Source organism: Dermochelys coriacea, chromosome 14 (assembly GCF_009764565.3).
Source record: "Dermochelys coriacea isolate rDerCor1 chromosome 14, rDerCor1.pri.v4, whole genome shotgun sequence".
NCBI classification, from domain to species: domain Eukaryota; kingdom Metazoa; phylum Chordata; order Testudines; family Dermochelyidae; genus Dermochelys; species Dermochelys coriacea.
This window is the reverse complement of record NC_050081.1, coordinates 13207297-13233926: the sequence shown is the minus strand read 5'-3', so window position 1 is coordinate 13233926 and position 26630 is coordinate 13207297. Positions and strand designations below refer to the sequence as shown.

Below are 26630 nucleotides of genomic sequence, written 5' to 3'. Positions count from 1 at the left end.
TTATGGCAGCCATGTAGACTTGGGATAGAAGTCTGCTCCTTCTGCTTCAAGCTAAAGGAGAATTTTTCTCAGCTATTACTAGGCTAGGCCATGAGTAAGGCCCTACTTCATTCGTGATATTGCGAATCCCACAATATTAGGCTTTCACCGCAGTTTGATTTTAATTAGCTTACTTTCCATAGTCCACAGTTTTGCATACAATTTGAATATGCAACTAGTACTGCACTAATAATCAATGTCTGTAAAATGTAATGCATCCAATGAAGTGAGCTGTAGCTCACGAAAGCTTATGCTCTAATAAATTTGTTAGTCTCTAAGGTGCCACAAGTACTCCTTTTCTTTTTTGTAAAATGTAAAAGACTAAAGTGACTGGAGTTGATTTTCTACTCCAGTTGTGTTTTAGTCTTCTGAATTTTATACTGTACTGGTCACTTTTTTTTTTTAAATGAAAGTAATACAATTGCAGCAAAAAGTCTGGTTATTTAAAAAAAAGAAAATTAGCAGGCATAACATAATACTTGAGTGTTTATTTCATTCCAGCAAGTTTTTCTTGAACAAATAGGTCTACTCTGGCTTTTCCAAATTACCACTATTAATAAAGGTCCATTATTACTTTTCCATGTCTTGTCCACAACTCAGCTGCAGTTATTTGGAGATTATCCCTCAATTCAAGTAGGGCCTTAGTTCCAAGTCTATCTTTGGGTCTGAGATTTTCATAGGAGCCTAACGGAGTTAGATGTCTAACTCACACTGAAATTCAATGGGAGTTGGACATAAAATTCCCTTAATCCCTTTTGACAATCCCAGCCTTAGTACCTAGTAATAAAGACACACTGAAAATTACACAGAAGGGGAACTGTTTCTAAATAAAATTCACCACCTTTTTTGGAGTAGTCATGTTGGATCAAACCATTGGTCCCTCAAGCCCAATATACGGGGAAGTTTGATGCAGTAGTTAGGGCATTAGGATGGGATTTAGACGAGAGTCAAATTTCCTGCTCTGCCACTTCCAATGGCCTGGTCTACACTTAAAAAATTAGATCAACCTAGCTGTGTCACTCAGGGCTGTAGACAATTTTGCATCCTGAGCGCCCTAGTTAGATCGATCTATCCCTGTGGTAAACACATATAGGTCCACAGACTAATTTCTCCAGCAACTTTCTAGCCATCACTTTTTGTGGAGGTGGATTCACTACAACAACAGAACAAACCCTTCTGTTGATGTAGGAACCATCTAGGCTACGGTGCTACAGCAGCAGTACTGTAACAAGGCTGTTGTAGCAGCTATAGTATAAACATGGCCTATGTGCCCTTAAGTGAGGCACTAGTCCAGGGGTAGGCAAACTACAGCCCGTCGGACCTTTTAATCCGGCCCTCGAGCTCCCGCCGGGGAGCGGGATTGGGAGCTTTCCCCACTCTGCTGCTCCAGCCAGGGAGTGGAGCGGTGGGCTTGCTTTGCTCCACTCTGCATGTGCAGCAGCTCTGCCCAGCTCCCAGAAGCAGGGACAGCCAGGGGGCTCCGCACGCTGCCCCCACCCCACGTGCCGGCTCTGCAGCTCCCGTTGGCCAGGAACTGCGGCCAATGGGAGCTGCAGGGCTGGTGCCTGCGGACGGGGCAGCGCGTAGAGTGGCATGGCTCCGCCTCCACATGGGAGCCAGAGGGGGAACAGGCTGCTGTTTCCAGGAATCGCTTCAGGTAAACGCTGCCCAGATCATGAACCCCTGAGCTTCCCCCCACACCCAACCCCCTGCCCTAGCCCTGATTACCCTCCAAACCCTTTGATCCCAGCCTGGAGCCCCCTCCTGCACCCCAAGCCCCTCAGCCCCACCCCAGAGTCTGCACCCCCAGTTGGAGCCTCAACCCCCCTGTGTGCTCCTGCCCCAGCTGAGAGCCCCTCTGAACCCCTTCATCCCAGCCCGGAGTACTCTCCTACACCCTAAACCCCAGACCCACTCCAGAGTCTGCACCCCCAGCTGGAGCACTCATCTCACCCCCCCCATGCACCTCAATCCCCTGCCCCAGCTGGCCCTCCATACAATTTCCATATCGAGATGTGGCCCTCAGGCTAAAAAGTTTGCCCACCCCTGCACTAGTCTCTCTCTTTGCCTCAGTTTTCCATCTGTAAAGTGGAATAATAGCACTTGCCTAACTCACAGCACCGCTGCGATGATAAATACATTAAAAATTGAGGCACTAGGATAGTACAGTAATAGAGGCCATATAAGTACCTTAGGTAGACACAATATCCTGCTGTGGGAAAAGGCCAATACTTGATGCTTCAGAGGAGGGTTAAGAGCCAAGCCCCCACGCACTATTGCACATAGGTTATGACCCAAAGTACAGAGAAGTAGAGATTATTCCATTGATTTCAAAGGACTTTAAATCAGACCTATAGCCAGTTGTACAGTTCTACAGATAGGGGTGAAGGATTCCTACCTGATCCCATTGGCAAATCAGTTTACAAACTGAGGCATGGGATTTGAATACAGGTCTTGTAACTCATATCCATATACTTGCCTTGACTGTATGAAGGAATGAGATACAGGCTAGGTCTTAAGCCCAAGAATGGGCCAACATCGCAACCAGTGAGGTTGCCAAAGGCACAGCCATATGAGCAGATGCAAGTGTGCTTGTGAAGGATAAGATGATAGTGCAGAATCTAGACTATCTTTACTCCCAGACACTCTTGTGAATCTGTTTTTGGTATATGGTTTTAAAGTGTAAGCAGATGAAGCTCTTCCCAATTAGAAATGGAGGTAGGATATACTGAACAAGAACCCAGAGGATTATGAAATGAGAAAGACAAGTATACAGAAATAGATTGCAAGCATTCTTAAAGGTTAGTGGGTTGATTTGTCTCATTAAAACATCTAGTGGAATGGAAAGCTTTGAATATTTCTCAGGTACTCTGTCTTCTTAGGTTTGGGACACAGAATACGCTGCCTACACTTAATGATATTTCGGAAGCGCCAGTGGAAACTAGATTAATCATTTTATGTGGGTCTACATGAGGTTCTCCAGAAATCCCTGAGTGTTAAAATTATATTTTACTGTCTCAACAATACAGTCCCTGCTCTGCTATTAGTGTGAAGGACCAGTGACATCCAGTGGCAAGTTGGAGTGACTGAATTCCTTACAATTCTGCCAGAGCATAAGTACTTTATTTTCACATGGGTTGATAGCAACTCTGTCCCGTTGTTCTAGAATCATTATTACTAAAAACATATCTTGTCTCTAGTTTAGGGTGACCAGATGTTCCAATTTTATAGGCACAGTCCCAATTTTTGGGTCTTTTTCTTATATAGGCTCCTATGACCCCCTCCTGATTTTTCATATTTGCCGTCTGGTCTCCCTACTCTAGCTTCTTACTCCAGGCCAACTTCTGTGGTAGCTGGGCACCTACTGAGCATGATCCGTTTACTAGTCTTGTGAATTACATATAGTTCTATATTTGTTTTAACTTTGGTTGCATGGGTACTTCAATGTGAGCTTCATTGGGAACAATGGCCATAAAACTCAAAATTCTCTAGCAATGACATTCCACATAAACATAACCAGGGAGAAATTTGACCTTGGGAGAGGCAATGTGCCTAAAATACATGACTTGGTTAAGGATACTATGAAATATTTTTCTAACACTTAGGGTACAGAAAGAGACTGAGCACTCAGCTATAGCACTGACTTATTTTAGAGGGAGTGAAGATTGTTCTCCTCTTTCTCCCTCCCTCCCCTCCCCCTCCCCTTAGGAAGAAATTCTGACCATTGTACAAAGATTGTTTACCAAACCTCCAAGAACTTCTCTTAAAGATCAGTAACAGAATGTAGGTGTGTATTGTAAATTACATTTTGGAGAATGCTATATTTCAAAAACAGTTCTTCCTTTTGTTCACTGTCTAGTTCTGGATTCCCTTTTCCTTGCAAGAGTCGATCTCTAGTATTCACTTGAACTAAAGATGCAATCCTCACTGAATGAGTGAAAGAATAAATGTCATTTATAGTCTGGGTGGGAAATATTTGAACTTGGAAGCGGTTATTAGCCAAGTTTAAAAAAAAATCTGAAATCTGTTCACAATGTTGAAAGTACAGAATGGAGAATTATTTTGTTTAAAATACAAAGTAATTCATAAAAAATCATAACATGACTTGTGACAGAAGAGACCATATGAATTGCAGATCCTCTGGTAATCTTAATATTAGAGGGGCTTTTATTAAAGAGAAATAGAATAGAATGATTTACTGCTTGTGTTTAGATGCACTGAACTCTGCACCCCTTTGTGTAAAAAATACATCACTGATAACCTTAATAAGGTTGTGTATTTACTGTAACCCATAACTTGCATTACGTGAACTGTACTTCATCCTCTGTATCTGCCACAATCTTTTACTCGTATACTGTCAACCACTGGTTAATAACAAAGCTAAAATTAAACACACCAATTGGTAAGAGGATCAGATTAAATATTGTCACTAGCAAAGTTTAGTATCATTAAAAGCTCTCTAAGGACTCTGTAATAGTACCAAATATGTGGACAGTATTATTTAAAACAAAACATTGAGCTATTAGTTTTCCTTTATACACACACACACACACACACACACACACACACACACACACACACACACACTTTTCCTACTAGGATGGGATGGGATGGGCTACAGGCAGGGCTGGCTCTAGGTTTTTTGCCACCACAAGCTCCAAGAGCGCAACTGCCTAAGCAAAAAGGGTGGCCGGAATGCCGCCCCTGGAATTGTGCCACCCCAAGCACTTGCTTGCTTTGCTGGTGACTAGAGTCGGTCCTGGCTACAGGACCCTCCTTCGGGAAACTCAATTGCCAATGACCTTAAACCCAGTATTACCAACTTGAAGCATTCAAACATGAGTCAGAATGGAAAAAACATGTGATTTTAAAAATATAGTAAAATTTGGTGTGGGGTTTTTTCTTTTGAGTCTTTAGTGTGCACTCGGGTCACCTTTTCAAGCCTTTCTCCCCAAATGAAGGCTAGAATTTTATTTTTTTAAAAACAAAAGCTGAGATTCATACTTGACTCTCTGAACTGGGAACTGAAGACTCATGATTTTAAAAACATGAGTTGGCAATACTGTTCACCCACTGCCCAACTAGCCTAAACCTGGAATATTCTTTAGTTCTTTTTTCACCTGGGGAAAATACATTGTTGATACTAAACTCATGAACATTCACAGTTAAACTGTACAGATATCTTTACTTTATGGATGTGTGAAAATACCCAGTGAGCACATATAACTGATGAAAGCCTTACCTATGTTAATTGGTTAATGTTACTTTTCATACTGTGATGTGATCTATATATAAAGATAGGGAAAGGATAACTAGATAAAGTGTGTCAGACATACAGACAAGAATATTACTTTCAGTTACAAACTAGGCACTATATATTCAGTAGTCATAGATATGTCCAATTCAATTTCTAGTACACTATGTAGACTTCAAATGGACCCACACCACAGGAACCGTCTCTTTTACAGTAATGAGAGGAAAGGGAAGCTTAATATTATTTTCAATTACAAACTAATTTTGTAACTCAGACTGTAAATGCCTCAGGGCAAGGCCTTTTGGTTTGGGTCCGGCACAAAGCTCAGCAGTGTCAGCGCTTTAACATTTTCTAGTTCAGTTATTTTATTTTTTAGCTTACATAGTAACTAAAATTAGCCTGCTTCAGTCTTGTCTCAAGAGGACGACAGAGTTGCCACTGTTGCTTCAGGTTTCTTGGCTTTAAAATAAATAAATAAAAAATCTCAGTCTCCTTAGAAGATAAAAATATCCTTCATAGTTCACTCTCCTCTTGACTGAGTACTGCACTCTTGAGGTGACACTCAGGTCTCAAAGCTGTCTTTTAGCATCAGCAAAAGCCTCATTCTGAGCAAAGGAGAATGTAATAGAGATATATAATAACCCATGATCCCTGAAACTTCACCTTTTCAGTCTAATTTTTAGAAAATAGTTGATTGGGGAGAGTGTTTTGCAAGCCATCAGGCCCATCTTCCTTGGAGCCGGGTGCAGTGAAGCCTCTCTAAGGAAACAACTTAGTCATCATAAGAGACCGATTTTTCTGAAAACTCCAAAGGGCATGGTAGATCTGAAAGCTGCTCTGAAATGGGGAGGGAGGAAGAAAAAGAGGGGGCGGGGAACAAACAAGCTGCACACACCACACCTCAATGCATCAGTCTTCTCAGAATTGCTTTCTTATTCTTATTTGTCCATTGGATTGATTCTAGGAGTTATTACTGGATCCTTAGTTGCTTAGCATCCACATGTGTCTTCACTGTATAAGGTTCACTGTCTCACTGTATTGCTACTGCAGTCTCTAAATCCAGTTTCTCTAACAACAACAACAAAAAAACTAGCTCTTGTATAGCTCTCAAAGCACTTTATAAAAGGTCAGTATCATTAACCCCATTTTACAGATGGGAAAACTGAGGCATGGAGGGAAATTATTTTCCCAAGGTTCCCCAGCAAAGCAGCTGCAGAGTCAGACCCAGATCTCGAGTCCCAGTCTTGTACTCTGTCCACTAGGCTACATTGCCGCCCATAGAGGAAAAATAAAGAATAGACCCCACACTTCCATCTTTACTCCTCCTGATGCGCTATTTGCTGGTTTTCACAAGAGCTCACATTAATTTAACATGAGACATCTGTTGTGGACTATAGGAGAATTCAATAGCAACAGACCAGTTTATCGATTACATGGTGCTTTTCAACCTCAGATGCTGGTGGTTGCTTCTCTTTCACCTAGTTGTAAATAATAATTCAGTTGTATAATAGGATTGTTTTCAACTTCTTGTTGTATTACTGAGTACATACTGTTGTGTGTACTATTGCTTTCAACTAGATTAATTCTGAATAGCTCAACTGTGTGTCATAGATCTTATACTGCTAACAGCTAATGGAGATCTTCCTGTAATTCTAGTGGTAGGGTTAGAAAAAGGAAAAGAGCAGGAAAAACAGAGTTCTATTTCCAGTCACTATGAAGTTCCAAGTAGCCATGGTGTGAAGTTTTAGATGATCCCAGATTTAAGATACCAGTAGAAACATACAAAACTAACTTATTCTAGCAATGTCCCAGTTAAGTATTGATTACTGATTTTTATGCAAATGAAAGTCTGCAACCAATTTTGTTTTGTGCTATGTTGTAAAAATTAAGGATTATCTTTTTAAAATACATTTTAATTATTTTTATTTGCTAATTATGTGTCTTATGGGATAACTCAACAGTATTGACCAAAGTGGGATAGTGTTCTGGCTGGTTGCAGTTAGGAACAGAAAGCTCTATGACATGAAAACTGATGATACTGTGGTGAACTTTTGACCTGATGTAGAAACTTGATTGTCACCTTTCCATGTTTTCTTTTTAACTTCAGTTCTACACAGAAAAACAAATCTATCTTGATTTTTGTAGGCAAGTTTCCTCACACTTCACCACTGAAGTTTTATATGGTCTAAAATAAATAGGCCAGCCTTTGAAGGTAAAACTTATAAGTGGCTAAGTGAGATCTATGGTGTCTTACAGTGTCTCTGGCTTTAACGTGTAAATCTAAAACTAATGTGACTGGGCCATCTAAGGAAAGTGAGAAGCTACCTTGTCCAACTTTGTGGCGTAAACAGAGTAAAATACTGAAACAGATATTACTGGACTTTTTTTCCCATGGCATTTGGAAGCTAAATTGATGGGCTATACAACTTACTAAAGTCAGTAAGGTTATGTCTCCACACCACACTAAGCCCAGAGGCTAAATCAGGTTTAAGCTCAAGCCCCTCCTTCCATCCCCACAGAAATCAGCCTGATTCAGGCTAGGAACTTCTCTGGACTTGAGCCCACGGACCCTTCTAGGAAGGTGGGTCAGAGCCCGAATCCTCCTGTGATGTGGATGGGAGGCCAGAGTGCAGTGTGAATGGAGCTCAAGCCCAAGTTGTGAGACTTGGGTCTGGAGAGTCCTCCAACACTATTCCACAATCCCTTAGAGCTGTGCTTCCCAGCCCTTCCATCCCAAAACTTTCCATTTGCTTCCCAGGAATTGGAAGCAACCTACTAGTTCAAATGCAACTACTTAGTGTTTAACCCTTCATTTCCGCATGGACTGCTCAACTAGAAACACAGTCATCCTGCCAGTGTATCAGCTTGGTCAGCACTCAGAAGTCATCTTGCATTAAGTGAGTTGCTAGCTGGCCAGACGAACACAGCTGGATTCTGGTTAACTTCCGATATGAGGCAAGCAAGACTTAACTTCGGTAAGAGCACAAGAAACGTCTACAAAGCTATCTCCGAGTGGCTGGCAGAGTTGAGTATCAACCGGACAGCAGAATACGGAGAACGAATCAAGTGGCTGAAGACAGACTACCACAAAGTCAAGGATGCTAATAGCACCTCTGGGAATGCCCCATCTTCCTGCCTCTTTTACAAGGAATTCGACTGGGTGATGGGAAATGTAATAAGGATTGAGCCCGCAGAGGTGCATGTCAACCTGCTGAGGGGGGATGGCACCCTGAAACCCTGCAGTCATACGCACCACCAGAGGAGAAGAAGTTACCTGATGCTGAGGCCAGTAACCGAAGAGGCTATGCCACCAAAGCGACTACAGCACATCCTGGGTCTGTACTCAGAGGAGTTGTTTGGAGATCGCCCTGTGGAGTAGCAGGCTGCAGAACTGGCATCAGAGCAAGCCCCGGAGCTGAAGCCTGGTACATTTGTTTGTTTGTATTAATATGTAGATGGGAGATTTCCAGTTTCTGGTCCTAGTAAGTTATTAACACAAACTGTGGGTTTGGTGTGCTTCCATTCAGGGGGAACATTCTCCTTCCGCCCTCTCCTGTTTCTCTTACACCACATAGATTCAAAATGGACACCGTGAAAAGGGGGGGGGGAACTAAACAAGCATTTATCATGAAATGTGTACTAGCTACTTACTGATTGTTATAAGTATGGTTTGGGGCTTCATAATTAGTAGCTTCACATATCCCTCCTGTCTATTCAGCACACTTTATAAGCCAGCCATGACCTCATTGTAACTCTCAGATCCTCTCTCCCCCACCATTCTGAGATGTGCTGGTCCGTCACAAGACCCTAAATATGTCCTTAGTGCATATGGATGGTTGTCCTGGAACTGAAACTCACACTTCCACTTTAGGACCTCCAGAATATCAATATTCTCCAGAGCTTCCCCTGCCTAACAGGATTGAAAAACCATAGCTCGTGACTAGGCCACTCATAATTCTCCTCTCCCCCGCTCACACACACCAAAAATGAAGAGGTTGTAGAAATCATTTCAATTGAATTTTTACCATGATTTGTGATGGCTTTCACTGCTGCTCCAAAGGACATCTGAAGTGTCTGGTGTTTTGTGTGAATAAAATAAAGCTCATTATTTTTTTTAAATCAATCATCTTTTGACCTTGAATTAAAGCGGTCTGAGTCCTCTCTACATTATCGTGTCCTGCAGACTATGTAGCCTTTGGACAATTCGGGAAGTAGCTGGACCTTGTCACATGCAATGAACAGTAGCATATGGAATGGACAGATGTACCCTGTGCGTTCATCCACTCCTGTCTATTTGTGGCCCACACATGCAAAATGTACCAGAAGGACCAAGGAGAACAGAGGGACGGGGACATCCAGGAATAGCTGGATATGTTTGGGAACATTCACCTTTCACTGTTTTGGCAGTGAGCTGATTATGTTGTACGTTTTGACGGCAGCTGGTCTGCTTTTCTGGTTCTTACATTGGTATGTAAATATTCGTATACAATGTGTAAAATAAAAATGTTGAATTTGCACACAAGGATACAATAGAAAGTTTATTATGTCTAATGTTAAAAGTGGCACAAATTGTACTGAATGTCATCATGTGCCCATGCTCAACAAATTTCCTTATAAATATTTACAAAATGAGATCAGAGTAACCCATAAACTGTGAGTTGTAGCACATGGCCAGTATTTATAAAATGCACAACACATCTCCAGACATTTCATGAAAGCGTTTACAAAATTAATAATAGATAATACCAACACATTTAAAAAACACCCCACAGCTGCTGCATCCATACACAGTATCTCCTTAAATACCATTTTATTCTCCCTCATGCATGGGACCGTGCAAACCCATTATGTGGGGACACAAAGCATCCCTGATTTCTGTGTGTGTGTGTGGATTCGGCACTGGTCATGACAGGTGCACTGTCTAGCTGTGTATACCAGTTCAGAAATCCAGCAGTATCTTGAGGCCACTCCTGGTGAAAAGGGCTTCCCCCTTGTCCTTGCAGACAGTGTGCAGAACACAGCAGGCCACAATAACGCAGACTGCATTGATGACACTGACATCCAAAACAGTTTTGAAGGCAGTCCCAACAGGATTTCGGTCTGCCAAATGCATGTTCCACCACCATCCTACAGCTACTGACCATGTAGCTGAACTTGCTGTTTTGCCAGGTCTTCTGAAAGAAGGATCTGGTTTCATAAACCTGGCAGCAGGGGTTGGCGGGGGTCCCCTAGAACAACAGTGGGGACAGTGACTCTGTTTCTAACAATAAAAAGAAAAGGAGAACTTGTGGCACCTTAGAGACTAACAAATTTACTAGAGCATAAGCTTTCGTGAGCTACAGCTCACTTCATCTAACAATGCCATTCGGTGGGAATAATGTCTCAGCTTGTCCATGAAGGTCAAGTCCTGATCTCTGGAAAACCCTCGTACCATGCACCCTGCCAGTACATCCCACATTAGTGTCTATGAATCTGCCCTGTGGTCAGCCAGGGCCTGCACAATGATGGAATAGTACCCTCTGTAGTTTATATATTCATGTGCTCCTTGCTACATCAGTGGTCCCAGCAACTATTTCAGGAACATTTGTAACACCCATCGCCTCTGGATATATCACAGTCCTGATCGCCTCACAAGCCTCTGTTACAGCCACCCCCACAACTGATTTGTCAACTCCATACTGGTTACCCACAGACCTATAACAGTCTGGGAGAAACCAGCTTCCAGATGGCTATAAAGACCGGCTTCTGAATTGGCCTGGTCTCCCTCACTGGGGGGTTGGTGCAAGCTGATCACAAACCTCCAGGAATGCCTGCTTCTTTAGACGTTGGTCATCCCAAGTCCATGTGATGACATGGTCCCACCTGTCTATGCTTGTGGCCCCGCTCCAGAAGCACCGGTCTACAAAGGGGGAATGTGACAAAGACAACAGGCATGACCAGCATCAGTTACGTAGCAGCTGGCATGTCAGTATCCTCCTCTAAGAGGTGCCTTTGGCAGTTCAGAAACTGCCAGTGAAATGTCCACCAGCATCTTGCAGATAGTCTGCGTGTTTCCCAAAATAGGACAGAGCATAAGTGGAGAAGTTCTTCCATTGGGTCAGGATCCATCTTGGACTGTGCCTGCTGGGGGCATGCAGATGCAAAATGGCTTGACAGCGTGTTTGCAGGCTAGACATACTTCCGGTCAACTCTCTCAGGACAAGTTCTCCCACAACCCACCAAGGGTGCCAGGACTCTTGAGATATGATGGTATATGTCCAAAGAAGCTGAAGTTCTGACTCAAGTCTGCATTGTGCAGTATGGATGCACCAGCATGGTTATAAGGCCCAGGTTTCCCATGCAGTGTGGATGCTCAAAGGCAGGCTTAGAAATATCAAGTGTGCAGGCACAGGTCATGTGGGCCCACGTTTAGTATGCTGTGTACACATATCCTAGTTACTAATTGACAACCTTGGCCACATTCTCTGCTTCTGGTGCAAATTTAGGGCTAAATTGTGAAGTCTTTATGCAGTCCTGAACTATAGCAAAAACTTCTACTGTTGGAAGTAAGGTCAAGTAACTGCCAAATCACCAAAGGGCTTAAAGATTACTGGTGAGAAGTGACATCTGCTGATAGATAACTGTGGTGAAAGAACCCAGTAATAAGAATTCTGTCCCAATTATCACCACGGCAAAATGGCCAATTTGGGCCTACATCCTAGTACTTTACATGTTGCCATCTTTTAATGGCAAAAGAGGTGACTGCTGTTATAGTGGAAAAGCCCTAAGCCACCTAGTATGTGGCTAAACTGGATCTCATTTTATATAGCTCTTTGAGAAAATCTGTTTCAGAACTTCGCTATCCACATGTGTTGATACTGAGTTTCTTATTCAGAAAGGATTACCACATTCTATAGCTTTTTCAGCTTCCTCCCTCCCCCAGTGACCTGTCACATAGTGTTCTATCACATACATAAGTAATCCTTTGTCCACAAGCAACCCTTCCTCCCATACACATCCCTCAGCTCTTTACCAGGGGCTTCTCAGTTATTCTGTCTGTATTTCACACAGTCCCCTGTCTGCAGTTGTGTATTTTCTATCTTTTCTGCTTTTTCAGATGCACTGTTTATTTCCATGACTGCAGCATTTTGCTGTTCTGTGAGCTGGCATTGTTTGATTATGATGCATTGATGTGATTTCTCATTTAAGGAGCAATCTAAACTGGGAAAATTACAAATCTCTTAATTTACATGTTTAAAAAGACTTTTCCCATCAAAACTGCAGAACCGCCTAAACTCCTCTTAAAATTTAAAATATTTGAATTGATTTGAATCCCTTTTTCTATAAGGGCTCCATTTAACTTTCCATATCTGTGGACAGGTCCAATATTATTACAATGAAAGTGTTGTCTAGCAGTTAGAGCAAGGGACTGGGAGGCCACTCCAGCATTTGATTTCCCCTCTCTGAAACTGTTTGCATGTCGCTTACACCTGAAATTCAAAGCCACTGAGCTCCTGCATGCTCTGAATGCATCCAATGAAGTGAGCTGTAGCTCACGAAAGCTTATGCTCAAATAAATTTGTTAGTCTCTAAGGTGCCACGAGTACTCCTTTTCTTTTTGAGCTCCTGCAGCAACCATTGATTTCGATTGCAACTACAGATGTCCAGCAGTCCTGAAGAATCAAATTCTTTATCTCTCTGCAGCACTGTCTCCCTGTCTGAAAACGAAGCACAACTACCACCAACCGGTGGCGAGAGGCTTAATTAATGAATATCCATGGGTGGAAGGTGCTATAGAACTGCAAGTTATTAAGTTTGCTTTGTTAGATTAGCTTATCTTCAGCATGATTCCTGACCTGTTTAGAAACATGGATAGAGCCTCATTCTTCAATTCAGCAGTCTGGCTCATTTAAGCATGTGCTTAACTTTAGATAGCTAAGTGATTTGTTGAGTAGAGAAGAACTGCTGAATTGGAGAATGGAGTCAGTTGCTGAGGTCTGAGGAAGAGACTGTTCCTCTCCACATTTCTAATGTGCTGAAGATCTGTCAATTCGACTTAAGCATGCAATATTTTGTTGAATTGGTACCTTTTGTCAGTGTGGTCCCAGGGCGGAACCTGAATAAAGGCCATTAGAGAAGGAATTCCAGAAACAGCACCACGGGACCTGGGGGTGTGATGGGATGGAATAAGCAGCAAGGGAGCTGGCAAATGAGAGACTAGACGATCCAAAGGAAAGAGGGATTGCAGCTGGCTCAACCTCTGTGGCTTAGGAGGAATTTCCTTCTTAGAACCTTGCCAACATTGTGAGGAATGTGTTCACTTTCCTAAGCAGAAGCCAGTAAAAAAATCAACAGAGGTCAAGAACAAAAGGCACTCACCTGTGCTGCTCTGTTCTCATCAAGATGCAGTCCCATTCATGTTTTGACTTTTGTTGTTTGAAATAGTTAGCTTGCTTTGACCATTTAAAAGAATAAACTGCACATCTACCAAGTTTCTGTGATCAGCACTAATTAGAAGATTCCTAAGAATACTGGGGAGTCTGCAATATTGTCTTCTGTAGTCTAGAATAAAATAGAAATTGGATATGGTCCCATGGAGTTTAAGATTAGATTTTGGGCTGGTGTCTAAGTGAGCTTGGACCAAAGAGCCTCCAACTAACAAGTCATGGGCATCAGGATACCCAACCTGGGAAAACAAACAATAGTCCTGAGTCTGTGGCTTGTCTGAACCCATAATAACCAAACCAGCCTCCTAAGATGAGTCTTTAATATTAGAAAGGTAGGCAAGCTATGCTCTATTTTGGTAAATGTGATTACATTTTCATGTTCAAGGCACTTTACCAACAATTCTCTCAACACTCCTGTGAGCCAGGTAATTCTTAGCCACATTTTGTAGAGGGAGAAACGGAGGCAGAAGGGTTTAGACTTCCTCAGAGTCAGAGGGAGTCCATGTTGGAACCAGCATTCATTCCTCACTACCAGTCCCATATTCAGTCCAGCAATTCATATCTTCTCTCCTTATATATTTTCCCCACCTTCAACAGCTATAATTTCCATCTTCTAAGAGGTCTCTCTATGGACCATGATTAGAGAGCCACTGTTCAATGAACATCAGTCTTCCTACCTACCTATCATTGCCTTCTTACAGTTCAACAGTCTATCTACTGAGGCACCCCAAAGTGGACACCTGTTCCAAGTACAGTTCCACAATATCAACCTTTTGTGCTGTGCCATATTTAACTCTTCTCCCTTTTGCCTTTTCTACAGTTTACACATCCCAGCATCCTATTTCTTTCCTTAACATATGGACAAAAGTCACCCTCTTCCCCTTTAGAAGATAAGCAACCGTGCTCCTTCTCCACTGTGTTTGAATGAAGGCCTTGGTGGAGCTGAGCCCAAAGCATGAACTGCTTATGAGAATTTGGTTTACTCACAGTTAGACATGTCTCTGGCATCATCAGAAGTTCGAGTTGTTGGGGCTTCCCCATTTTGCTGTCTGCCTGCTAGAGCAAAGGTTAAAAGCTCTCCAGACTTATCAGTTCTTGGAGTTTAGCGTTAGCATTGTCCTGAAATGGTAAGCTTTATTTAAGAGAGTATGTTTAAACAGCTTTCCCCCCCCCCACTAGGCTACAGCTTTAGAGGAGGCTGGACTAGAGAGCTGGACCAAGTTTACTACGTATAATGCAGCTTGTAAACATTCTCCATTATATGGCCGTTGTGAGGAGTTTTAGTATGAAAGTGCTCTTCGCGTGCTTGGAGCTGTACAAACCAGAGCAAGACATGGTTCCTTCCTCATGGAGCTTGTAGTCTGACTGTCACTGAACCAATAAAGCACTTATTTTTTCTCCTTCCCACCACCCCTGTTATGCAAAGTACATGTGGTGTATCCAATGTGTCAAATTAACTGGAAAATTTTCTTGCACTGTATATGAAGAGCTGTGCTAGTTACTTCACTCTTCAAGGACCCTTTCTCTGGAGGTTCTCAATGTGTCTTACGAATATTGTGAATTGGGCTCAGCCAGGGCTACCCTTCCCCACAGCATTCCTCCCAGACCCAGAATTGTGCAAGGGAGATCCCACCCTCATTCCACTCTGGGAAAAGTAGGACCCAAGAGATGCCTGCCCTCCCTCCCCCACAAACCATGTGACCTTGTGGAATAAGTGCAGAGAAACACTTGCGAAATTCCAGCCTGCATGAACAGCTGCAGAACAAACCAACAAAGGGGCCTTCAGAGAACTTTCTATAGTTTTGACTGGACCTTCTCTGCCCTGTGCTGATTGGCTGTTTGCTCCAACTCTCCCCCTCCCTCACAGTCTTCACCTCATCTTCACTCTATAGCTGCCCCCTGCCTCCTCAGTTCCCTTCCCTATCTCCTCTTCCTTAACTTTTCTTTCCATTTAGATTGCCCTCTCCTAGCTACACCCTCCCAAAAAACAAAACAAAACATGGAAACAGCATGTTGCTGCCATTCACTCTGCTAGTGTGTTCTTCTCCTTCCTTCGCCTTGTGTCTGTCTGGTCTATTTAGATTAGTCTCTGCTCTGAAGAGACTAAACTACTACTCTGTACGGTGCCTAGCACAATGGGGCCCTATTCTTGCTTGATCCTTCAGCATTTCTGAAATAACCCAGATTATTATTAATATTAAATAATAATGTGCCTTGCAACACCTCGTGAATTAGGAATATTAGCCTCCTTCTACAGATGAGTAAATTGAGTCATAGAAACAGAAAGCTACTTGTCCAGATTTCATATGCAATCAGTAGCAGTGATCGGAAGAGATATCCTGGCCTTTCACTATTGACTGTTGAGCTAATTTTATTATGTGGTGAAAATACACTGACATCCTTCCATGATCATAGATATACTTACTACTGACTAAACAAATCTGGCTGACTTGTAACTTAAAATTGATTCATTCATTGTACTTTGGTTACACTACATGGTGCTGTTCTATGTAACAAAGACCACAATATATAGAGTACAGGGCAGCAACATTAAGTGGTCTGGCTTGCAGCCAACTAAATCTATAGAGTAGTTTTTTTTTAAATGCACCTCCTGTAAGTTGCCTAGCAATGCGAGACTCTCTCATCCTTAGTTTTAGACTATAGATGATGGACAGGATAGTGGAAAAGTCTGACCTTCCAAACCTGGGATTGAGATTCAAGCCTAGTCAGCTATCACATAGTCATTTGAGTGCAGAGTTCAACTGCCAGGACGCAAGGTCTTAAGGACAACTCCAGTTGATCTAGTTTTGCCTCAAAGATTCAAAGTCATTTGTATGCCAGCCTGTGTAGTACATTGAGTCAGGCAGCTATCAGTTCATTATTACATCAAAGATTACAAGTCATCATGAGGAGAGAACCTTCCTTCATAATCAGTGTCCCCTGGAATACTAGTGAAAAACCTGAACTGCTGAAACTCACCATCTGTTTCAATTCAAACATATCAAAGAAAACCTGAACAGTAAGCCCGATGCCCAGTAAAATCATTATCCTAGAGTGTATTTTTGCATTATGATGTTACTCATTCATATCTATCTTTCTGATTGCGCTTCAAAATAGTTCTCATTACTTCTGTGTTCTAGTCCTTTTGAGGAGCCTGACTTGTTTAACAACATCCCAAACAGACATTTAATCCTGAATGCTGTTAAAGGTCACATGGCCCTGAGCTTTTAGAGAACAGATACTTCTTAAATGCTGTCATAGGTATACCCTCCCCTCTGTGCATACATGCTGAGTGAGTGCATCTATTTATCTGTGGTTTCCTTTTCAGGAGAATCAATGTGTTGCCAATGAACACTGTTTGTTTGATATTTTACAGTTATAGAAGGCTGCTTATTGTTCCTCTGTGCCTGTAATGGTATCATTATTAGGCCATTTTAACTGACTTTTTTTACTTCTGCCAGCTCTTAGGATTCACTTTGAAATTGTTGTGCTATTTTTATGTTTTGATTTAAGAACATAAGAACAGCCATAATGGGTCCCATCAATGGTCCATCTAGGCCAGTATCCTGTCTTCAAACAGTAGCTAGTGCCAGATACTTTCAAGAATCAAAAGGAATTTTGTATCACCTGAAAACTTTGCCACCTCACTGTTTACCCCTTTTTCCAGACCATTTATGGAGATGTTGAACAGCACTGGTCCCAGTACAGATAACTGAGGGTCCCCACTATTTACCTCTCTCCATTGTGAAAATTGACAATTCACTCCTACTTTGTATTTTCTGCCTTTTAACCAGTTACTGAGCCATGAGAGAACCTTCCCTCTTATCCTATGACTATTTACTTTGTTTAAGAGCCTTTGGTGAAGCTTTAAACCAAGTTAAAATGGCTTAAAAGTGAACTAGAATGCTGCACTTATATGACATGCCCCACGGAACAGAACCATGACACTCAAGTTTATTCAGTACTAGTACAGAAGAATTAGTACACTATCCACTGGCTAAATACATAACCTACCTTCCTGGGAATCCATAAGTACCCTAGTAAAACCCACCTCTTTGTAGCAAAGTCCTTCAAAGAATTATCCTCATACAGCCCTTGTGACATAATAGTACCTAATTTGTGTATACAGTAGTACATAGGTAAGTGGTGTTAGTCCAATATTAACGATGGGCAAGAGGTTAGCTGACCCAAAAGTACATAATGGCAGAGGTGGGGCTGAACAGATCACCCATTCCTAGTCCCATGTCTAACCTTGGGTATATGCTGCCTCTCACATGTTTGTGCCCATTTTTTGTGGGTTTATTTTTTTCCCTCTGTACAGTCAAGGGATTTGAGTTTGCCAGCAGATGTTTGCAAAAAGTGAAATCTGAAGAACGTTTCAGGATAAACCTCCAGAATAGGGTTGCCAACTTCCTAATTGCACAAAACGGAATATCCTTGCCCTGCCCTGCCCCTTCTCAGAGGCCCTGTCCCCTGCTCACTCCACACACGCACACACCCGTTGCTTGCTCTCCCCCATCCTCACTCACTCCTTTTTACTGGACTGGAACAGAGGGTTGGGTACAGGAGGGGGTGGGGGTTCCACTGAAATCTACCTGTTTATGAAAAATACCTACTAATAACTGAGACTGCACCCACAAGAATGAGGGTTTGTTAGCAAAACCTGTTATTCCAAAATATAAAGGGCCTAATTCAAAGTCTACTTATATCAACAGGAAAATTCCAATTGACATCAATGGGTTTAGGTGGCTTTTGAAGATTTGTACTCATTGCCCACAACATGTATAACACTTTATTCTCTGTAAAGACACAATCCCAACCCCAAGGAGTGTGGAGTCTAGGTACTGCATTATATATAGTTTCCTTTCAATTCAGAAAAGCTACTGCAGTTTGAGAGTCTGCTGGAAGACAAAAGGGGAGGGGGAAATGACTAATTGTCCTGTGGTCTCTTCACTCATCCATTTTCATGCCTCTTCCTCTCAATCCACTCCAAGTCAGGCAAACAGCATGTGCAATGTCCAGCAGATGGGCTGGAGCTAGCCTGCATGGCAGCTGTGTCTCTCCAGCATTCAGATCAGCAATCAGACACTGGGACTAGAGGGGGAATTGGGATTATCATTAAAAAGAGATTAATCAACCCATCACTACCAGTCTGACTTGGAAAATGTCTATAAATAAATTATTAAAATGAGTCCTGCTGATGCCCTATCAGCTCATCAGCTGAAATGTAAATTAGGATGTATAATTCAGATGGGTTCCACTTTTCTAAAATTCTATAATGCCCAATTCTATTCTACATAGATTCTTATGTTACCCTCATCACTACAATATTCTGAGCGCCTTCCAGTCGTGACAAATGTTATTCATGTCACTTAATGCACTTGTTCCTCATCCTCTCCACAAGGGGAGAATTGTGTGTGTAATGTTTGGTTGGGTAGGGTTTGTCGGTCTTTAAAATGGGGAACATACTATCTACCTACTTCCCAGTGGTGTTGTAAAGATCAGTCAGTGCTTGTAAAGCACTCTGAAGGGGTGCTGGAAAATGCAAGTTATTTTATGCAATGTGAAATATGGTTTGTTTTTAAAGTAAAGTAAGGAAAAGATGGAGACCATAATCCTAAATGTAGACATTATATGCCATTTTATTCCTTATTCATATCCCCCCTCCCTAATGTTGTTTCTAATTTGGTGGCATGTGTGCAGTTTTATTTATAATATTGAAAGTTGAAATCAGTCAGGGGGAGAGAAGTTAACAAATGACTCCTGTTTTCCTTCTGATGGGGTTGCAGGAATATGGAGATGGAGAATCACATATCCACAAATTAGAACTTCATATGGAGTGGAATATACTTGTGGTTTTTCTGCTCAGAGAAACTAGCACCTGTGCTTTACCACCATTACTGTTCTGTGCTGGTTGCTGCACTCCTGAGCTCTGATGCAGCCAAAAGCCTTGGTGAGCACAGATGTGCCAAACTAAAAATAAGTTTAAGTTGGGAGGGGCGTTTTTAAACGTTTTCCTTCCCCTCTCAGGCAACCAGCAAGCTGCAGTCCACCTGCTTCTTCACAAACTTTATATAATCCAACCCTCAAGATCATTAACTAAATAGTAGTTTTGAGAAGATACTAGCCCTTCTTGAAGGTTTTTCCTCCCTGGAGCCACAGATGAGATGTTAGCAACAAACAGTGTCTGACCATAGGCAGAGCTAGGTTGCTTACATGACACAGATGGTGGCTTCTAAAGAGGATGGGAAGCCTTTACCAGTTTAATCTCTTTTCCTTCCACCTCAAACATGTGGCTTATGCCAAACAACATTGGTGGCCAGTACCGTACTTGGCAGGCAGGCAGGGAGGACCAAAAAGTCATCCCCAGTCTTGTTAGTGTTCTTTTCAAACCTACTTCCCTCTTTAAAGTTGGAATTCACTTTCCAACCAGCCAGGAACAAAGCCCAGAAGCAAGACCTGATAACTTCTTCTGCTGGATCATCATCTGTTACTAACTCACTATATAATTATCCTCCCCCACAAATAAATTAGGGTAGTTTTATTTCCGTGTTCAATGTGGAAAACTTATCTCCCTTTTGTATGTAAAGATTGTCTGGGATTTTTCAAACGAGACTAAAAGGAGTTTGGTGCTCAATTCCTATTGAGTTTTAGTTGGATTTGGATGCATAACACTTGGCTCCTTGGAAAATTCCAGCTACTAAATATGCAGTCTCAGATGGAGGCAATTTTCAGGTTATCCATAGTAGCAGACACTTGTTTGAGGTTTACTATGGTACCAATTAGAGGTTATTTATCTCCTTCATAAAACTGTCTCATTCTAGTTATTCATTTTCTCTGAAAAGCCAAAAGAGTTGGATTCATAAAACTTGTCTGGACTAAATTCTTCACTCAAAAGTCATGCTTGGTTTGGAAATAATACCTAGAGAAATCTTTTTCCATGGACACTCATCATACATCTGAAGTAAATGGCTCCATATTAAACAGACACAGATCCACATTTCACCACCATTCAGAGAAAGCCAGATCTAGGATTTTGGGTTGGCTCACCATAGAGAGCCTGAGCAAACACCTCCAAAAATCTCAGGGCTGCTTGAAACGAGTGGGTTGCTCTGGCCACAGCTTTGTCTTAAGAAATGCGAACAGTATGAAGTGCAAAGTCAGTTCTTAAGTAGCATCACGGTGATGTTTGGTGAGAAACATTTACACTAGTAATTGGCTGGGTAAATATATGAAATGAGACCCATTATGATACAGAAAACTGTTTTGGATTTGGATTTTGCTGACCAGTGTTCATTCTGAAGTTTTGAGCACTGTCTAAGCTATCCTTCCAAATATTTGCATTCTGTGACTTGCTACAGTCCCATTGGATAGCTGAAATTATAGGTAAACAGTTCACTATTCTTAATGTTGAAAGCTGCAAGTGTTTCCTGAACTGTCCTATCACTCTTATGTGTTTAACTTACTCTTTCTGGTGACATACAGCACAGTTGCTTGCGATGATGACAAGAGAAAAAGAGACTTGTGGAATTTGTATATCACGCTATTTGAGCCAAGAAGACACAGCTGACTAAACAGCAAGCACTGAGAGGCACTGCTCATGCTGTCTGTAAAAGGACATTTGATTTGGGGGGAAGGGAGTTAGAGAAAGAATATCTAAACAAACCAACCATATCCCACTTTGATGATATGGTAAAACTTCCATTGCAGGAGGCCTTGATTAGAGACCATGCTAGGGCCAGATCAGGCCAGACTAATTATAACTTTGACCAATGAGCTGGAGGAGGCTTGCCTGAGAGTCTTTAGCAGAACTTGGCTTTTGGGACTTGAAGGAAAATGTCACTCAAAAAAAAAAAAAAGCAGCTTGTTTTCTTACAAAGATAATCCTGAAAATATGCCTTGGTCACGGGGTTGAAAGGAAAAGAGCGACTAGGTTTCATTTCTCAGCTGAGAGCATTCAGAAGTCATGAGTCAGGCCTCCTGATAACGGAGACTTAAAATGAGTTCCGGGTTTTTATTTGCCTTCCGTTTTGAGCCTTGGACATTCTTGTTTTCAAGATTTCTCTCTCTAACCATGATGGCTAGGAACTAGCTTAAAAATAAAAGCAGAGATTCTGATGCAGTCACATGATTCCAGGAGCTAGAGCTTTAAGAAAATCTATTGAGACCCTCATGATAAACGTTGTTACACTGATTTTTTTGCAAGCTCTCTCTTTTTACATACACACATCCCCTTTTATATAAGATATGTCAATCAAGGTTAAGGGTATCCCAAAGAAAAGCATGTTTACTGAGCCAGAATGTATGTTTAAGTTCCACTCTTGAGGGTTGAATTATTGTTTTCCACAGCACTTGTCCACTAGGTATCAGGTAGCTATGAGAGCTCTTGGAGTCAGGGATCCTAGTGGAATGGATTCCTCCTACCCTGCTCTTCAAAGGACTCATAGGTGAGCCAATTATTGCTATTTAGGTGCTGGTTTTATCCACCACTGCTTTACCTCCTCCTCAGTCAAGTTCTCAAAACTTGCTCTCTGTCTGAGACACTAACATGACTAGAGATAACTAATGTTGGAGTAGAGTAACGGATGAAGTCTGGCTCTGACTCAAATTCAGCAACACTCAGAAATATGGCGTTAGACAGACTGGTTTAGAATATGCCTTATGCTCAATAACACATGCAAAAAAAAATCTTAATTAGAATGCATTTTGATAGTTATTTTTTATTTGAAAAGAGGTTAGGGATGAAGGGTGTGCATGTGCTTAATAGGTATTGTGGGTTCAGTTAATGTTTCTTTGAAGATCAATGCTATACTAAATCTCTCTCATTTGCTCTACGTGCTAAGTAGTTGGTTCTATTCTGGATGAAAGCATGGAGTTATTTATCAGTAACCATTTCCTTTCAAGATGTGTGTTTTCATCTTACTCGTTGATTAAAAATAGCTGACTTGCTTCATTTTCTGCCTCTGCTTTGGTAGCGAGAAGTTTAACTAGATCTTGCTGGGTCATTCTCAAAGGTTTCAGACAAAAGTCCAAGTTGGGAAGCTCTTATGAGCTATCAGCAGAACTGGGGGTGAAACTAACCCAGGAGATTTCTAGTACTTCCTGGTCAAGCTGGTTGCTTGTTTGTTTACTGTTTTTTCCTTCCCACTCTTCCAATCTCTGGTTTCATCCAGTATCTGGAAGTGGCTCATGCAAGAAGCAGAGTTAAATCTACTCTACAAAAAAGTTTTATGTTGGCATTTAGAGCAAAATTTTGTGGTGAGATGTGCAGCACGTTTTGTGTTTTACCTGAAATAGTTTCCCCATTCCTATTGGGAACATCATCATCTGTTAATTCTGTTCATTAACCTAGCTTGTAAGTTCTTAGAAGAAGGGGACAGTCTTTCTACTATGTTGAATGCATCGTCCAATGTGGTCCTAGATGCTACTACAGTACAAATAAATCTGATATTTATCAGCATTTTTCAGACTGTTCTTCAAACAAATTCTTAGGAGACGACAATGCATATAGTGAACATTATGTTGTGCCACCCAAAAGGACCTATTGTTCTGTCTATTGTAAGGACCTCATAGTGAAGTGAAGTTGAGATAAAGGAACTACCCACGGACTTAGATTTTACCAATTTCAGCTCTTTGCGCCTGTTTCCTCTTCTGCAAAATTATGGGTCTTGCCTATTTTGATTGTATCTCTTTGGGGCAAGGATTATATGGTGTGTTTATATAGTGCCTAGCATAATGGTGTCCACGTCTTAGTTGGTGCCTATTGGTGCTATAAATAAGTTTGCAGTTTTAATAGGGTTAATATCAGTATCACTCAAATATATTTAAACTCCTTAATTGGCAATTACAGAGTCATTGATAAGTCTGATTAAGTGTCCTTTAATGCATATAGTATGTGCAGCCACTGTTTTCTATCATGTATTGTGATAGAATGGATGTGCTTCACTCAAAAAATTATTCTAAGCTAGCTAAAGAAACAGACTTTCCAAAGCTTATACAGGAAGTCTTCTTGAAGTGTTGTTATACATTTGGAGAGGACTCAACTTTTGTTGCTTGTTACCCATGCATGTACAGATTGTCTTGTCTACCCACTTAAGCCATTATTTTTTTTCTGTTGTGCTTTGGTGCTGAAACCAGGTGCATGTAATTGTACATGTGCAAAAATGCAAGTGCAGCTGCACACCTGATTTGTTTGTGCAGTTACTATAATAATGGGCACAAACATGACGTTCCTGTGCATAATTCCCCAATGTGTAAAATGGTTAATTATGCATAGGAATGGCTAGTTACATGTCTTGCGGTTTGTCCACACTTAAATTTGTTCAATCCGACCGCAGAAATTGCAAACACAAAACAACAATTGTACATGAACCTAATTTTAAAAATTAGGTTCCATACTGCACAAGTGTCCACTTACAACTTTTCAGACTGATATTTCTGTAAACACACACAAGAGTCTATATATAGCAATATACACTAATGGTGTTTAGGTTTTTGTACTGTAAAATTTTATAGCAAGATTTCAGCCTGCCCCTCAGTCCTGCATATTTAGCACCCAGAAACTTGTATAGACCAGAGGAGATGCTTTGGGTCTGTACAAAAAATTCTCATTCCACAGCCAATGTCTTAAATCTTTTTAGAAATTTTCAGATGAACTTCTGTCCTGAGAGTGGGGAATTGTGGGGTGAGGCGTGAAAGAACCTTACAGTGCAATTGCAGAAGGGATCTTAGAAGCAATGGGTAAAAGAGACTGGCAACCATGGAGATGGGTTAGGGAAGCAATTGGGAGGACTGGTGGAAAATGGATGGGAACCAGACTGGAGGGTCAGGTGAATATTGGAGAGGGGCACTTTCTTTACATAGGAGGTTCCCCCCCCCCACCATGTATGAGACAAGCCACCCACCCCATACCATAGGGTTACTTGTGTGTTATGATACTTGCAGATATTTCAGTACTGTGCATCAGTGGCATAGCAGGGTATTCCTTTTCCATTCCCATCTCTTTTGCCCTTAGCTTGGGTTTCCTGATCTCATCCAGCACAGCTTCTCGGGCCTATGCCAAGGGTCCTAACATCCTGGAGGCAATGACTCAGCATTGAGGTAACTTGCTTGAGTTGGGACAATGGGAGTGGCAGTGTTCAAAAACATTGACCATCCCCTATTTCTCCCTCACAAAATCCAATGCACTGGTCACAGCCTGCTGCTGTATTTGCCCTACAGCTGGGAGGAAAGGCAGACCTACATGTCCCTGGCAGTGTAGTACAGAGAAAGTTGCAGTGTTTGCCAAGGAAGTGTATCAGCCCAAGCTATTACAGTAAATAAATAAAAATTCCTGACCTCTTCGTTTCAGCCCAGTGCAATTGGAAACAGCCAAGACCAACACACCACAAATCTCTAGGTTTCCAACAGAAACTATTCAGCCTTGGAGACAGCTAAGTTTAGATACAGTTAGTGGCCTCTGCAGCTGAGAAACTAAGTTTGCTCTTCTTATTAAATTAGACAGCAGAACAGACTTGAATGTTTGGAACCTGCACTGCACTTGGGCTTTTGCTAAGTCCACTTCAGCTCTTATTTTGGATCTACCTGCTACCACAGTGAGAGCTCAGCTGCTTGTCTCACTGATGTCTAAGCCACTGAACCCCTCATTCCCCCCCCACTCCCCTCAAAGCAATCTAGTTTAGCTTTGCAGAGACTAAAATACTTTACCAGCTGCTGACCACCTGGTGCTTTTCATGACTTTAGGAAAAGAGAATAAGAAACTGAAAATAAACTGCACAGGACCAAAAAGACAAAATACAGGCCACACACTAGAAGTGAGAGAACCAAAAATAACGATGACATGATCCATTTAATACTGTAGTTCAGAATTAACCACTTGAGTGTCTTAGGACATCTAGCAAGTGTCTATCTAGCAATAGGAAAGTCACATGGTTTTAATGACCTAGACAGTGTGTCCTGGGCTTCTGACATTCCATGGCTGAAAATAGACTACATATGGCTGGGCCCCAAGCCTGCTGATATCAAGCATCAACACCGACTCCAGGCAGCATGACAGAACAAGCATTTCCTTCCCTCCCCCACCAGTCTCCTTAATTTCATTTGTGAATCACCACACTTGCTTAATTCTTCTAGCACTGGGAATCAGGACTTACCACGGAGATGAGCTAATCTAATGCATTGATTCCAGGCTGCTGACACTCCTAGGAGTTAATTGGAGGGGTGAGTAAGAGCCAGGGTGAATTTGGCAGGTTCCACTGCCGAGGGGAATTCACTTTTTCAGCCCAAGCACAGGCCAGCTGCCTTTTGCTATTAAAAGTGCTCAAAAATGCAAGTCTTGTGTCCCATGTTAACTGGAGAAAAGCAAGTAAAATAAGCCTGAGCCAGCCCATTTGCTTTTGTGAATACTTCCTAAGCCTCAGGTACGCGGATGTTTGTTTTACTGTGATTTGGAATGCAGAAATCACAGTGCTGGCCAGCATTCAAGTGTGGTTACTTGGAAGCAGTGTGGTTGGTGCCTCCTAGAATGCCAATATTCCAGGTAGCAAATATTTCCAAGTTTTTAGACCATACAAACCCACCCAACCCTCATGCAAAACCGAAGGGTTGCTGGGTTTTTTAAACTCAGCTTTTTGTTGAAACACAAGTTACTGTTCAAGTAATTGAAGCAAACAAAAAATTTAAACCAGTTAACATTTTAAAGAGACATGTAAACTGAAAAAAACCAAGATGAGTTCTGGGCTAAGGTGGTCACTGCCTGACATGTCCAGACAGTCTTCTTGCATATATGGTATATATCAGGCAAACTTTCAGTCCCTTGCACATCCAGCTGAGAGAACAAATGAAACAGCAGTATCTATAATCTCTCCAGCAAAAATTCTGCCATAACTGGCACTCCATGATGCACAAAACAC

General features: G+C 41.8%; 1 long non-coding RNA gene across 1 annotated transcript in view; it reads right to left on the bottom strand.

The window, feature by feature from the left end:
* The window catches only part of LOC119843112, a 62319-nt gene that overhangs the window by 15258 nt on the left and 20431 nt on the right, over positions 1-26630 (bottom strand). The window lies entirely within an intron of this gene.